We start from the raw sequence: 16,804 nt of genomic DNA, 5'->3' as shown, positions 1-16,804 counted from the left end.
CAACATCAAAGCAAATCTAAAGCGGTTTCACATGGATCTTGAGACATGGGAGGACGTGGCTGGGAGCAGGTTGGCATGGAGGAGCGCTGTCCATAAAGGTGCTGCGCTTTATAGTAGTGACCTAAATCAAGCTGCTGAGGATAAACGCAAGCACAGAAAGGACAGATTATTAACCAGACACACCCAACCCCACCCCACCACCACTACCTTTATCTGCCCAAATTGCACAAGACAAATTGGGTCTAGGATTGGGCTCTATGCTCACCTGAGGACACACAGAAGCCACAACGGAGGACAGTCTTACTCGGACACGAGTGACCGCCGATGATGACAGTAATACAAATCCAAAAACGGATTTCATCCCTATTTTTATTTTATTTTTTTTTTTTTTTCGTATTGAATTCCTGGAATGAAAGGTAAGTTTGTTGTCTTTTACTTTTTAACAATTTAAAAATGCAATAACTTAGAATAATTTTGGTACTTGTACAGTTTAATCAAGACAATAAAAAAATGAAAATATCGAAAAAAGGTTAAATTGCACTAATCCGTTTTGAACTGAAGATCTCCGAAAAAAAAGAAAAGAAAAATTCACTTAATTTGATAGAGTAGTTTTTTTTTATTTTACAGCGGAAAAACACGTTTTTATGAGAGCGCGTTGAAGGCTGACATCTTGGATTTTTTGTAAATTTTTGTTTGAATTTTAGAAACACCACAGGGAGATAATTCCAGTTAAAGCGCCGACACTCCCTGCCCATCTTTAATACTAGCTTTTCTTCTAAAAATCAAACCTTTTGCTCGGTATCATAACAAATTGTTTTTCCACTGTAAAAAAAAAACAAAAAAACAACAACAACAAACAAAAAAAAAACTACTTAATGAAATTAAGTGATTTTTTTTCAGAGAACTTCATTCCATAACGGATACGTACAATTTAAACTTTTTTCGATATTTTCATTTTTTAATATCTTGATTAAACTGTACAAGTACCATAATTTTAAACATTAAAAACATTTATTTTTATTGCAAGCTAATAAAAAAAATATAAAAAATTACGAAAACACATTGAGTTGAACAACTGTTAGTGTATTTTTAGTAAAAAAGAAAGAAAAATGTCTAACACTATAGACTACAAATGTTGGTTTAATCTAAACTTAGCGTTCCGAGGTGTTAAATTGTCATTGTCTACTTTAGGACATCTAAGAAAAATGCAATTTTACCCAACTTTTCGAAAAAGTGACCTTTACCTATACATAATTTTCTCAATCATTAAATTTTAAAAAATATTATATATATATATATATATATATATATATATATATATATATATATATATATATATATATATATATATATATACGATATAGATACGATATATATACGATGTCCAGCATGTTAAAAATATACCTTTTGTTGTAAAAATCTAATGAATAAACATCTGAAGAAGTTGATGGGGACAGGATATTTTTATGGAAACATAAATCGTAAAATTGCCAACTCATCAATGAAACAGCTGTAATGGAAAAAAATCCAGGAAATAAACGAAGGTTATAAAAATGAAAGCATGAGTCTTTGAATTTTCAACAAAATTTTGCACTATATATATCTATTATATCTATAAAAGTGAACGTGTCTGTCTGTCTGTCTGTGTACATTTCCCTACGCAATAACTCTGTCAATTTTTAGTCTATAGACTCGAAATTTGAAATACCGGGTACTGAGATTTGGGAAAATCGATGTGACGGGTGTCAGCCAGAAATTTGGCTGTTAAGGGATCAAAGTTCAACGATTTGACCTTTAAGAACTCTACCAAACTCCTCCGACAATTTTGGGTCTAGACACTTGAAATTTTAGATATAGGTTCCTTGAACATGGATCTAACTTAATAAAGTGATTTGAGCCCGAAACAATAAATTTTAAGGGGTCATAATAGGGGTCAAAGTTTAAAAAAATTAACCATTTTTTTGTTTTTTTGCTTTTTTTGCACAGCATACACCTCCAAACACCCGAGCAACGCCGGGAACCCCTGCTAGTATATATATATATATATATATATATATATATATATATATATATATATAATGTTTTCTCCAAAATTTTAAACTTTAGAATGAAGATCACTTTCTTTCATAAAACTTACATAAAATAGACACATTTCTTGGCCATCAACAATTAGCAGAAACTTAATATAGAAAAAAACAGTTGTAAAACTTTACAATCCAACCCAGCGTAGTTTACCTCTTTAAAAAAAAAGTTGACTTTATTTTGGCAACTACGTTTTAACAGCTTTAAAATATCCGCAAAAAGAATAAAATCATAGAGATTTAAATTTTTAAGGTGGGTAATCATTTTCCTATATAAATTTAAGGTAAAATGAACACCCACTTCATGACCAGCAATAATATCTGTAATTTTTTTGTTAGACAAGAAGAGAGTGGGAGCTCAGATCAGTCTTTGCTTTCTTACGTTTTTTTTTCGATAAGTATTATATTCTATATGTTGTTAACTATTCTGTACTCCCACTCAACAATTTAATAAACCAAAGATACTGTTAAAAAGTGTGATTGTGACATGTCTTTGGTGGTTTCCTACCAGAATTTTGTTTAATTATTGATTTTTAAATGATTATCGGGACTTTCATTATGGCTGTTTTATATCAGCCAGTTTTTCTAATTTTAATGGAAGATTCAGCACGAATTTTTTCAAGTAAATAAACGCTTCTAAATAAGTTAAAACATAAAACAAACTTATTCAAATAGGTAGAAGAGTTACTTATGTTGCCTTTGGTAACAATCATTGGTGATGTATTTGATTTTTACACCTTTTTAATTTTTTGTCTCAAATGCACATTTAATTTTTTTCAATTGTTAGGTGAAATTACCAATTAGTTAGCCAGGACCCCCTTTCTCATGTTAAGAATAGCTTTCTATATAATACCATTATTATTAGTAAGTGAAGGTGTCCTTTAAAAAAAAATATAATGTATGAATAAATGTTCCCTCCCCGGATTTAAATTTTTAATTAAACTTTTTTCGTTTTTATAGAATGTAAATAACAAATAAATAGATAAGATGGCAGTTTTTTTTGTTTTTTTTAAAGAAAAAGCTAATAACAGTATTTTTTATAGTATCTTTTGTTTATTAAATTACTGGTGAAAATATCCTTTTTATTTAATGATTTAACCGTAATAGAATGTATTATGACTTAAAAGTAATAGAACGTAATCTGATTTGAATGTAATAGAACATAATTTGAACATAATAGAACGTAATATCACTTGAATATGATAGAACGTAGTATCACTTGAACATGATAGAACGTAGTATCACTTGAACATAATAGAACGTAATATCACTTGAACATAATAGAATGTAATATCGCTTGAACATAATAGAATGTAATATCACTTGAACATAATAGAATGTAATATCACTTGAACATAATAGAATGTAATATCACTTTAACATAGTCACCTATGTAAACGAGAACCTCCCAAATTAAAATCTTGAATAATTATCTAAACTCAAATGTAAATTAATATTAAGCAGACTTCACAAATTGATAAAAGTTAATTATTGGATTTTAATTATAAGGTGGAGCTCGAATTATTCAAACTCGAGATATATAATGCCAAAACATCCACCCATTAATATGGCAGGGGAGATTATCTTCAAAAGCGTCCTGAATTGATAATTGAGCCCCAGACTTTTACTAAGTAGATATTAATTAGTCCTTTATACCCATTACCCCCTTTTTTCTTTTTTTTTTAATGGAGAGTAGATAATACAGTGGATGTGTTATCGGCAGCTCCAGTAACTCTCGCTTCTCCTTTTTTGTCCCTCAGTCCTCATGCAAATGAGTGATTTTTCTGACAAAGGGTGAAGAAAAAGCTGCTTTAAAGGTCGGTAGTACTTGGTAAACAGTAGTCTGAGATGTCGGAAATTTTTCTGTCTCTATGTTTATCCTTGTGGCCATGTCACTAGTAAGGGTGCTGGAGGTAAACGTTTTGTCTGGGCTGACGTTATCCGCCTGATAGTCAGGGACCCGAACTTTGGATTAACCACTAAGGGGGCTGTTCTATCAGCAGGCGCAAAGTACTGGGACTGCTGTATTGCCATTTGGTGAATGGACTCTGGACCATGCAGTAGTCTCTGGTGGGGACTCTCGATGACATACTAGTGGGTAATTGTTACGGCTTTACCTTTTCATGTGCTCCAAAATAAAAAAATTTCCTCTCTTTTTCTCTCTTACTTTCCCTCTCTGTATTGCTCTAACCAAGTATGCCGACCTGTTCCACAAATCCCCAAACCTCAACATGAATCATCTCCAGAAAAAAAAAACTCGAATAAACCTAGAACCCCATCTTCCAACGTAGACCCCTACTACCATGTCTCCTTCTCCAACATCAGGGGTCTACGTTCCAACCTTCCAGAGGTTGAAACCCAATTACAGGAGATGACACTGGACATATTCTTTCGAAGCGAAATTGGAATAGGGCCGACCACTTCCCTAGATGAGTTTATAATTAACGGATACTCTAACTTAACATCTAAATCTGACCCCCAAGATTGCCATGGGCATGGAATATGTGCCTACATTAAAGATGGCTTCCCATGTGGCAGGGATATCTCTAGAGAAGATCCTAATTTACCTTATATGTGCTTCCGGGTTGCACTTGCTTACACCACTGCATTTATATTTGCCGTCTATCGGCCCCATAACAGCGGAGTTACTATCTTTAAGACCATATCTGAGAAAATAGACCACATCCTGTCTGCACATCCCTCGGCTAACATCCACATCTGTGGTGACTTCAACGTCCATAACATGGAATGGCTAACCCACTCAAATAAGACGGACAATGAGGGGAGGTTCTGTCATGATTTTGCCATTGCTTATGACCTCACTCAGATTGTTCATGAGCCCACCTGTGTGCGCGATACTACAGGTCAATATGCAAGCCTCCTAAACCTTTTTCTCTCAACTTCCTCTGAGCTATGTTCATGTTCCATTCTTTTTCCTCTAGGATTCTCCGAACACTCCATTGTATCAGTTAAGATAAAAATGAAATGTAATAAGTCCCCAGATGTACCCTTCCACCGTACTGTATACTGATACTCCATGGCTGACTGGGATAGCTTCTGTACATTTATATGATCTACCTCTGCATTCCATGTTTAAAAAGGATGTATCCTCTATAGTATCAGACCTGACCGAATGGTTAATTGTAGGCATAGACCGATTCATACCATCTAAAAAATTCCAACAAAAACCTACCAGCCAGCCAGCCAGCCAGCCATGGTTCTCCCCAGAATGTGCTACTGCCATCGCGCACAGAAATCACTTTTTCCATAGCTACCAACATAATAGATGCACTGAGACTAAAGCTGCTTTCAGAACTGCCAGCAATCACTGTAAAAGAGTAATAAAAAATGCAACAGAGCTATATGTCCAGTCTGTTAAATCCAAAGTAGCTGAGCAGCGGCTTGGTTCCCACCAGTTTTGGCAAATAACAAATAGGATCCTGAACAGAAGTGTGCGTTCTATCCCAACCATTATGAATGGACCAGAGGTCATCTCAGTTTCAGACAAGGCCAAACTATTTGCAAAGAACTTTGCAGCTAATTCTACCCTATGCGACGAAGGCCATCAACTCCTCATATTTCCTTCTATAACACAGAACACGCTAGGTAACATACAAATATCTGTGCATGTGGTCGCCAAGCTAATCAAGAACCTTGATTCCAGTAAAGCAACTGGCCCTGACGGCATCCCAATTATTGTGTTAAAAAAGCTTCAACCAGAACTTGCTCCCATACTTACGAAACTGTTTAAACGTTGTCTTAAGGAGAAGTGCTTTCCAACACCTTGAAAAACCTCATTAGTATGCCCTGTATTAAAGAACTCAGGTGATAAGTCATCTCCCTCTCAGTACAGACCAATAAGTCTCCTGTGCGTCATGAGTAAGTTGCTGGAATTCATATTAAATAGAGAAATAGTCAACCACCGCAGCAGAAATAACCTTCTTAGTGACACACAATATGGTTTCTGTTCTGCAAGATCTACTGCAGATGTGCTAACGGTTATATCTCATAGGATTAGTGAATCTCTTGACAAAGGCTTCCTTTCCAGGGCAATTACTCTTGACATATCAAAGGCCTTCGACAAGGTATGGCATAAAGGCCTACTTCACAAGATCTCCAGCTACGGTATAACTGGAAATATTCTCTCTATCATTAAATCATTTCTCTCTGATAGGCTCATAAGAGTAGTGGTTGATGGACAAAAATCAGAGGCCTGCAGTATTAATGCTGGAGTCCCTCAAGGGTCCATCCTGGGCCCAACTCTCTTCCTGATCTACATCAATGATCTCCCTAAACACATACTTAAATCATTCGTTGACATCTATGCTGATGACACAACCATCTACAGCAACCCATCAAAGGCTGTAAATGACAAAGCTCTCTCTGATTCTCTCTCCTCTGATCTCGAACGAGTGGTTCAGTAGGGGAAGACGTGGCTGGTTACCTTTAATGCATCTAAAACCAAACTCCTATCTTTACATCATCAACGCTCTGATCCTTCCATATTTTTTCCCTTTAGGAAATTAACTTTAGGCTTTAATCTTTCAAATACAATCAAAAAGTAGTCGGAAACCAACAAAAGAAAATTATGATAAATCGGCTTTCAAAACTATGTCCCTCTACCTTTATTCGGCCATTTTTGCCTGTACCTACATAGTGAGAACTCACCTCCCAAAAAGGGACAATCCCGTCAGCATCCCCTTATAAATAAGGGAACACAAAGCTATAGATAATTAAATGAATATTTTCCAATATGAGAAATGCCTGGCATGGTTGCTTCTTTAAACTGAACAAATACCACAAATACCAGATGTTTGACCAAAATCGGAAAAATGTCTAGTTGTCGTCAATTTACTCAACATGAAACCTGTAATCGTTTTTCTCGTGTAAATATTAAAATGTCATGATAAATAAAATAAGACTAATTTTATCTGTCATAGTTACCAAAGAGATCTACCATAATTGGAAATAATTTCTCTTAGTGTTTTTTTTTTTTTTTTTTTTTTCTGCGGACCAACGATTCCGTTCGCCATACTGAATTTAAAATTCAGTTTGCGAATTCAGTCGCATTTGAAAAATCGTTTCCGTTATATCGTAGCAAATCAGATTATGCAACAAAAAGTATTACTGCATGAATTCTGTATCTTTTTTTATCGAATTTGCTGAACACATTAAAAATGTAAGGGAGATAATTACATTTATCAAACTAACAATCATAATGAAAATGTTACAACTGATATTTTATAATAGTTTTAAGAGTTGATTGCGCTTTTTTTTTCAATACTGAACTGAATCCAAAATTATGAATTGGTATTTGTACAGTTTAATCAAGACATTAAAAAATGAAAATATCGAAAAAAAAAAGTTTAAATTGTACGTATCCGTTATGGAATTCACTTAATTTCATCAAGTAGTTGTTGTTTTATAGCGAAAAAAGAATTTATGATACCGAGCAAAAGGTTCGATTTTTTAGGAAGAAAAGCTAGTATTAGAGATGGGGGGGGGGGAGTATCGGCACTTTATATGGAGTTATCTCACTCTAAACTCCAAACAAAAATTAAGAACAAATCCAAGATGTCTGCCTTCAATGCGCTCTCATAAAAAATAAATAAATAAATAAATAAATAAATAAAATAAACAAAAAATAAAAACTGCTTAATCAAATTCAGTGAATTTTTTTTTGGCGGGGGGGGGGGGGGAGATCTTCAGTTCCAAACGGATCCGTACAATATAACCTTTTTTCGATATTTTCATTTTTTAATGTCTTGATTAAACTGTACAAGTTCCTAGGAATTAAACGACAACGTAAAACTATGTTTAAAGTTTATAACATTTAAACATTACACCAAGACAAATACGATAATACAAAAAAAAAAAATAATTATCTGAACATTTATTGAATTAACATACGATTAAGGAATTCTGAAATGAAAGACAGTTGTCATTATATAAAAATGTATGACTTTAAAAGTTGGGGTTGTGTTACTATACACAGATTCCAAAAAAGTGATATAAAAATCAAATATTTAACAAATAAATGTTATCAAAGGGAAGATAAGTTACTCTTCTACCTATCTGCAAAATGTTTTCAGTGGTTTTACTCGCTTTAAAACGTCGGTTCGAAAATCATACAGTGCTTATCGGTATATGTGAATTTTTAAATGCAGTAACATCACCAGAAAAAAAACAAAAAACCCCAAAATCAAACAAAAAAAAAAAACCCTACCGTAATTAAATTTTTTATAATGAGGAGGGTGGAGGTTTTTATACTGGGGCAGTCAAGTTTAAAATCACTGTGCCGCATTGTAATTGGCATAGCTTTATGTTAAGTCAGACAACAGCAGGAACCGAGGGTATGTAGTGTTTGTATTATTTCATCGGCAACGCTCGGCATTGTTGATGTCATGGTCCGGGGAAAGCTGAGCAAATGCTGAGTTACGTCTGGATCAATATCTGCATGAAGACCGTTTTTTGGTTATTTTACAAGCCTTTTGATGATTTAAATAGTGATATAAAATTATATTTCTGTTTATTTGCGTTTTTTGTCTTTACTTTAGCAAATATAATTAATTTTTTTTACTTTAGCAAATATAATTAATTTTTTTTACTTTAGCAAATGTAATTAAAATTGTAACTTTAGCAAATATAATTAAACTTTTTTACTTTAGCAAATATAATTAAAATTTTTACTTTAGTAAATATAATGAATATTTTTGACTTTAGCAAAGATAATTAAAAAATTTTACTTTAGCAAAGATAATTAAATTTTTTTACGTTAGCAAATATAATTAATTTTTTTTTACTTTAGCAAAGATAATTAATTTTTTTTTACTTTTGCAAATATAATCAAATTTTTTTTACTTTAGCAAAGATAATTAAAAAATTTTACTTTAGTAAATATAATTAAATTTTATTACTTTAGCAAATATAATTAAATTTTTTTACTTTAGGAAATATAATAAACCTTTTTTACTTTAGCAAATATAATTAAAAAGTTTTACTTTAGCAAATATAATTAAAAAATTTTACTTTAGCAAATATAATTAAATTTTTTTACTTTAGCAAATATAATTAAATTTTTTTACTTTAGCAAATATAATTAAACTTTTTTACTTTAGGAAATATAATTAAATTTTTTTACTTTAGCAAATATGATCAAATTTTTTTACTTTAGCAAATATAATTAAAATTTTTACTTTAGCAAAGATAAGTAAATCTTTTTACTTTAGTAAATATAATTAATTTTTTTTACTTTTGCAAATATAATTAAAATTTTTTACTTTAGTAAATATAATTAAAATTTTTAACTTTAGTAAATATAATTAAATTTTTTTACTTTAGTAAATATAATTAAAATTGTTTACTTTAGTAAATATAATTAAAATTTTTTACTTTAGCAAATATAATTAAAAAATTTTACTTTAGTAAATATAATTAAAATTTTTTACTTTAGTTAATATAATTAAAATTTTTTACTTTAGTAAATATAATTAAAATTTTTTACTTTAGTAAATATAATTACATTTTTTTACTTTAGCAAATATAATTAAATTTTTTTACTTTTGGAAATATAATTAAATTTTTTATACTTTAGCAAATATAATTAAACATTTTTACTTTAGTAAATATAATTAAAATTTTTTACTTTAGCAAATATAATTAATTTTTTTTACTTTAGCAAATATAATTAAATCTTTTTACTTTAGTAAATATGATTAAATTTTTTTGCTTTAGCAAAGATAATTAAACATTTTTACTTTAGTAAATATAATTAAAATTTTTACTTTAGCATATATAATTAACAATTTTTACTTTAGCAAATATAATTAACATTTTTTACTTTAGCAAACATAATTAACATTTTTTACTTTAGCAAATATAATTAACATTTTTTACTTCAGGGAATATAATGAGCTATTTTTCTGTTTTGGGAACAAGTGAACATATTGTTGAGCACGAACACAACTTTTACATCATTTGAATTTACGTGAATAAAACAGGTATTAATAACAGAGAAAAACTATGGACACTCTTTCAAATTGTCATAGATTAACTTTATTAACCAGTCAGACATATTTCTCTTTGCAAAGATATCTCTAAGGATTCATGAAGATTGAACTTTCTTTATGATTTAACGATCCTCAAACCACAGTTCCAAATTTTGTAATGCAGGGCGAACCCTTTTTTCTTTAATAGAGAAAAAGAAGCACGCTTTCAAAAGCTGATGAAGGTGACAGGGGGCAGCGACCGCAATGTTGGGCTAAAAACACCCAAGATGAGAATAATAGTCCGATTAATCAAAATAACACAAGCATTCACATCACATCTCAAATATTCGGAATTGTAAATGCATTTTCTTTACATGAAGAAATACTAATTATATTTTGTTTACAAACAAATGTTACATAAAGAAATACTAATTATATTTTGTTTACAAAGAAATATTACATGAAGAAATAATAATTATATTTTGTTTACAAACAAATGTTACATAAAAAAGAACTAATTATATTTTGTTTATAAACAAATGTTACATGAAGAAATACTAATTATATTTTGTTTACAAACAAATATTACATAAAGAAATAATAATTATATTTTGTTTAAAAACAAATATTACATGAAGAAATAATAATTATATTTTGTTTAAAAACAAATATTACATGAAGAAATAATAATTATATTTTGTTTACAAACAAATTTTACATAAAGAAATACTAATGATATTTTGTTTACAAACAAATGTTAGAAGAAATACTAATTATATTTTGTTTTCAAACAAATATTAGAAGAAATACTAATTATATTTTGTTTTCAAACAAATATTAGAAGAAATACTAATTATATTTTGTTTTCAAACAAATATTAGAAGAAATACTAATTATATTTTGTTTTCAAACAAATATTAGAAGAAATACTAATTATATTTTGTTTTCAAACAAATATTAGAAGAAATACTAATTATATTTTGTTTTCAAACAAATATTAGAAGAAATACTAATTATATTTTGTTTTCAAACAAATATTAGAAGAAATACTAATTATATTTTGTTTACAAACAAATTTTACATAAAGAAATACTAATGATATTTTGTTTACAAACGTTACATGAAGAAATACTAATGATATTTTGTTTACAAACGTTACATGAAGAAATACTAATTATATTTTGTTTACAAACAAATGTTACATGAAGGAGTACTAATTATATTTTTTTACAAACAAACGTTACATGAAGGAATACTAATTATATTTTTTACAAACAAACGTTACATGAAGGAATACTAATTATATTTTTTACAAACAAACGTTACATGAAGGAATACTAATTATATTTTTTACAAACAAACGTTACATGAAGGAATACTAATTATATTTTTTTACAAACAAACGTTACATGAAGAAATACTAATTATATTTTTTTACAAACAAATGTTACATGAAGAAATACTAATTATATTTTTTACAAACAAACGTTACATAAAGAAATACTAATGATATTTTGTCTACAAACGTTACATGAAGAAATACTAATTATATTTTTTTACAAACAAATGTTACATGAAGAAATACTAATTATATTTTTTTACAAACAAACGTTACATGAAGAAATACTAATTATATATTTTTACAAACAAATGTTACATGAAGAAATACTAATTATATTTTTTTACAAACAAACGTTACATGAAGAAATACTAATTATATTTTTTTACAAACAAATGTTACATGAAGAAATACTAATTAGATTTTTTACAAACAAATGTTACATGAAGGAATACTAATTATATTTTTTTACAAACAAATGTTACATGAAGAAATACTAATTAGATTTTTTACAAACAAATGTTACATGAAGAAATACTAATTATATTTTTTTACAAACAAATGTTACATGAAGAAATACTAATTATATTTTTTTACAAACAAATGTTACATGAAGAAATACTAATTAGATTTTTTACAAACAAATGTTACATGAAGAAATACTAATTATATTTTTTTACAAACAAATGTTACATGAAAGAATACTAATTATATTTTTTTACAAACAAATGTTACATGAAGAAATACTAATTATATTTTTTTACAAACAAATGTTACATGAAGGAATACTAATTATATTTTTTTACAAACAAATGTTACATGAAGGAATACTAATTATATTTTTTTACAAACAAATGTTACATGAAGGAATACTAATTATATTTTTTTACAAACAAATGTTACATGAAGAAATACTAATTATATTTTTTTACAAACAAATGTTACATGAAGGAATACTAATTAGATTTTTTACAAACAAATGTTACATGAAGGAATACTAATTATATTTTTTTACAAACAAATGTTACATGAAGAAATACTAATTAGATTTTTTACAAACAAATGTTACATGAAGAAATACTAATTATATTTTTTTACAAACAAATGTTACATGAATAAATACTAATTATATTTTTTTACAAACAAATGTTAAATGAAGGAATACTAATTATATTTTTTTACAAACAAATGTTACATGAAGGAATACTAATTAGATTTTTTACAAACAAATGTTACATGAAGAAATACTAATTAGATTTTTTACAAACAAATGTTACATGAAGAAATACTAATTATATTTTTTTACAAACAAATGTTACATGAAGAAATACTAATTATATTTTTTTACAAACAAATGTTACATGAAGAAATACTAATTATATTTTTTTACAAACAAATGTTACATGAAGAAATACTAATTAGATTTTTTACAAACAAATGTTACATGAAGAAATACTAATTATATTTTTTTACAAACAAATGTTACATGAAGGAATACTAATTATATTTTTTTACAAACAAATGTTACATGAAGAAATACTAATTATATTTTTTACAAACAAATGTTACATGAAGAAATACTAATTAGATTTTTTTACAAACAAATGTTACATGAAGAAATACTAATTATATTTTTTTACAAACAAATGTTACATGAAGAAATACTAATTAGATTTTTTACAAACAAATGTTACATGAAGAAATACTAATTAGATTTTTTACAAACAAATGTTACATGAAGGAATACTAATTATATTTTTTTACAAACAAATGTTACATGAAGAAATACTAATTATATTTTTTTACAAACAAACGTTACATGAAGGAATACTAATTATATTTTTTTACAAACAAACGTTACATGAAGGAATACTAATTATATTTTTTTACAAACAAATGTTACATAAAGAAATACTAATGATATTTTGTTTACAAACGTTACATGAAGGAATACTAATTATATTTTTTTACAAACAAACGTTACATGAAGAAATACTAATTATATATTTTTACAAACAAATGTTACATGAAGGAATACTAATTATATTTTTTTACAAACAAATGTTACATGAAGAAATACTAATGATATTTTGTTACAAACAAATGTTACATGAAGGAATACTAATTATATTTTTTACAAACAAATGTTACATGAAGAAATACTAATGATATTTTGTTACAAACAAATGTTACATGAAGAAATACTAATTATATTTTTTTACAAACAAATGTTACATGAAGAAATACTAATGATATTTTTTTACAAACAAATGTTACATGAAGAAATACTAATGATGTTTTTTTACAAACAAATGTTACATGAAGAAATACTAATTATATTTTTTTACAAACAAACGTTACATGAAGGAATACTAATTATGTTTTCTGTTTCAACAATAACGAATTTATTGACATTTTATAAGTATTACATGAAGTACTAATTATATTTTGTTTATCAACAATAATGAAGTTTGAACATTCTGTATGATTTACAGACCCACCTGCACAGTCATGGTTCGACTTCTTGTAATGCAGAGCCAACCCCTTTTCCTTAGTAAAGAAAACGTATTATGCTTTCAACACCTGAAGAAGGCAACAGGGTGCTGCGACCGAAACGTTATGCTAATAACAGAAAGATAAGAATAATAATCCAATTAATCTAAAATTAATCCAATATTCAGAGCTGAAAATTCATTTTGTTTACAAAGAAATATTACATGAAGAAATACTAATTATATATATTATTCCTTAAATGGAATTCATTTGTGAGATGAGCATTATATATATTAATTTATTTTTTTATTTCGGACTATTATTCTCATCTTTGTTGTTGTTTTTCATCTTTATTGGTTGTTACCATCTGACGAAGGCCAGAGGAATAGTTGGCTGAAACGTTCTGAAAAAGAACAACCAATAAACATGAAAAACAACAACTAACAAAGATGAGAATAATAGTCCGAAAAAAAATAAATTAAGTACTAATTATATTTTGTTTTTTTTTAACAATAACCAATTTGTTGACATTTTTTATAGGAATATGTTAAAAAAGTAAATAATATCGCATGAAATCTATTTTACATATTTAATTTATATTTTCAGATTTTGCAGCAATTGACAGAAATCAATTATTTGATTAGAATGGATCTTCATTTTCCGTTGATGATATAAGATAAATATTACAAGAAGTACTAATTATATTTTTTAACAATACCGAATTTGTTGCCTTTTTTTATAAATATTACAAGAAGTACTAATTATATTTTTTAACAATACCGAATTTGTTGCCTTTTTTATAAATATTACAAGAAGTACTAATTATATTTTTAACAATACCGAATTTGTTGCCTTTTTTATAAATATTACAAGAAGTACTAATTATATTTTTTAACAATACCGAATTTGTTGCCTTTTTTATAAATATTACAAGAAGTACTAATTATATTTTTTAACAATACCGAATTTGTTGCCTTTTTTATAAATATTACAAGAAGTACTAATTATATTTTTTAACAATACCGAATTTGTTGCCTTTTTTATAAATATTACAAGAAGTACTAACAAATTTGTTGATTTTTTTATAAGTATTACATGAAGAACTAATATTTTGTTTTCAACAATAACAAATTTGTTGACTTTTTAATAAGAATTCGTTTAAAAGTTAAATATTATCACATGAAATCTATTTTATATTTTCAGAGTTTGCAGCAATCGACAGAAATCAATTATTTGATTAGAATGGATCTTCATTTTCCGTTGATGATATAAGAAACTCATACCATATTGTGAGATGCCCACATATAAATTTCGTGATTTAATTTTTCTAAATAGTCATTACGTAATACATTACTTTTAGTGATGTCGTTCATGTGGTTCAACGGGATTCTCAAATGGAAGATTGCATCTCCAAATTGTACACACATACACTGCATCCGATTCGTAAAGATTTATATCCGTACAATTTTATGTTTATCGGTTTAGTTTTCCTAATTAGACGCATTCGATTCAACATCTTTGATTCCGACACAAGTCAATGACAGGTTTTGCAGTTTAAATGTCTCATGAACCTAATATCTGTAAACAGAGATGAGAATTTTTATACATAAATACGTTGTCACCATATTCAATACCATCTTATCAATATGTATAAGATATTTCTATTCCTATATAATAAAAGGACTATAGATAAATATATGCATATGTGATATATATATATATATATATATATATATATATATATATATATATATATATGATAAATTACTATGCATATATATACGAGCAAACAAAATATCAGAAAGCAAAGAAGTCATAGGCTTGTGAAACACGTGACATCAAATTTGATGAAAAGTAGTTCAAAGCATTGTTCTTGTTACGTGTATGAATTTCTTTTACATATAGCATTACTATCAATGTAAAAATGCATGGAAAATTTAAAAACGCAAAAAATCCTACATCAATAATGTTTAAGAAAAAATACAAATTTTATTTAATATCTTAACAGAATAAACATCCGCTAAAACTTAAACCAGTACAAATTAGAGTTGATAATATAAAAACATATTTTATTAATATTATTAATTATGATAATATAAAAACATATTTTATTAATATTATTAATTATGATAATATAAAAACATTTTACTAACAACGGTGAAAGAATGTGAATGTTTAAGAGATTGTTTTGTTTTTGCAAAATAAACTGAAAATCGAAAAATTCATTAAAAATAATTTTGCGAAAAATCATAAGTTTACAATAAAAGAAAACTTAAAGTCTAAGGCGAAACAAGAAAAATCTTTCTGGAAAAGCCTGGTGTATCAAAGACGAACGGTTAAGTAAAATAGAAACAAAAGGAAAGGGAAAACAAAAATTCTTTAATAGATGTAAGTTGTTTTTATTAGTGAAAATCATTTTTATTGTGGAATATTCGAACACATACTATAAATTAATAATTTTATTAAATTGTGTTTTTTCTCATTGAAATTTAGTCTGTTTTACTATATGCAAAGTAATATGGAAAACAAACTACATTCTTGTCAAGTATGTAGTTTGTGTTTTACCAAAAAAGCACATTTGTTGCGACATGTGTTAACACATAAAGGACACAAACCACATTCTTGTGAAATACGTGGTTCTTCTTTTAAAGAAAAGTAATATTTGTTGCGAGATATGTTAACATACACAGGAGACAACATTGTTGTGAAGTATGTGGTTCTTTTTTATGGAAGTCATCTTTGTTGCAACATATGTTTACACATGCAGGAGATAAACCACATTCTTGAGAAGTATGGGGTTCTTTTACATGTAAGTCAAATTTGTTGCGACATATGTTAAAACATGCAGGAGAGAAAATGGATTAAAAAAAATAGTGGGCCTACAAGCAAATTGCCAATGCCGG

This window comes from Euprymna scolopes, chromosome 19 (genome assembly GCF_053919585.1).
Source record: "Euprymna scolopes isolate OS-2025 chromosome 19, ASM5391958v1, whole genome shotgun sequence".
Classification (NCBI taxonomy): domain Eukaryota; kingdom Metazoa; phylum Mollusca; class Cephalopoda; order Sepiida; family Sepiolidae; genus Euprymna; species Euprymna scolopes.
Note: the sequence above shows the minus strand (reverse complement) of the source record.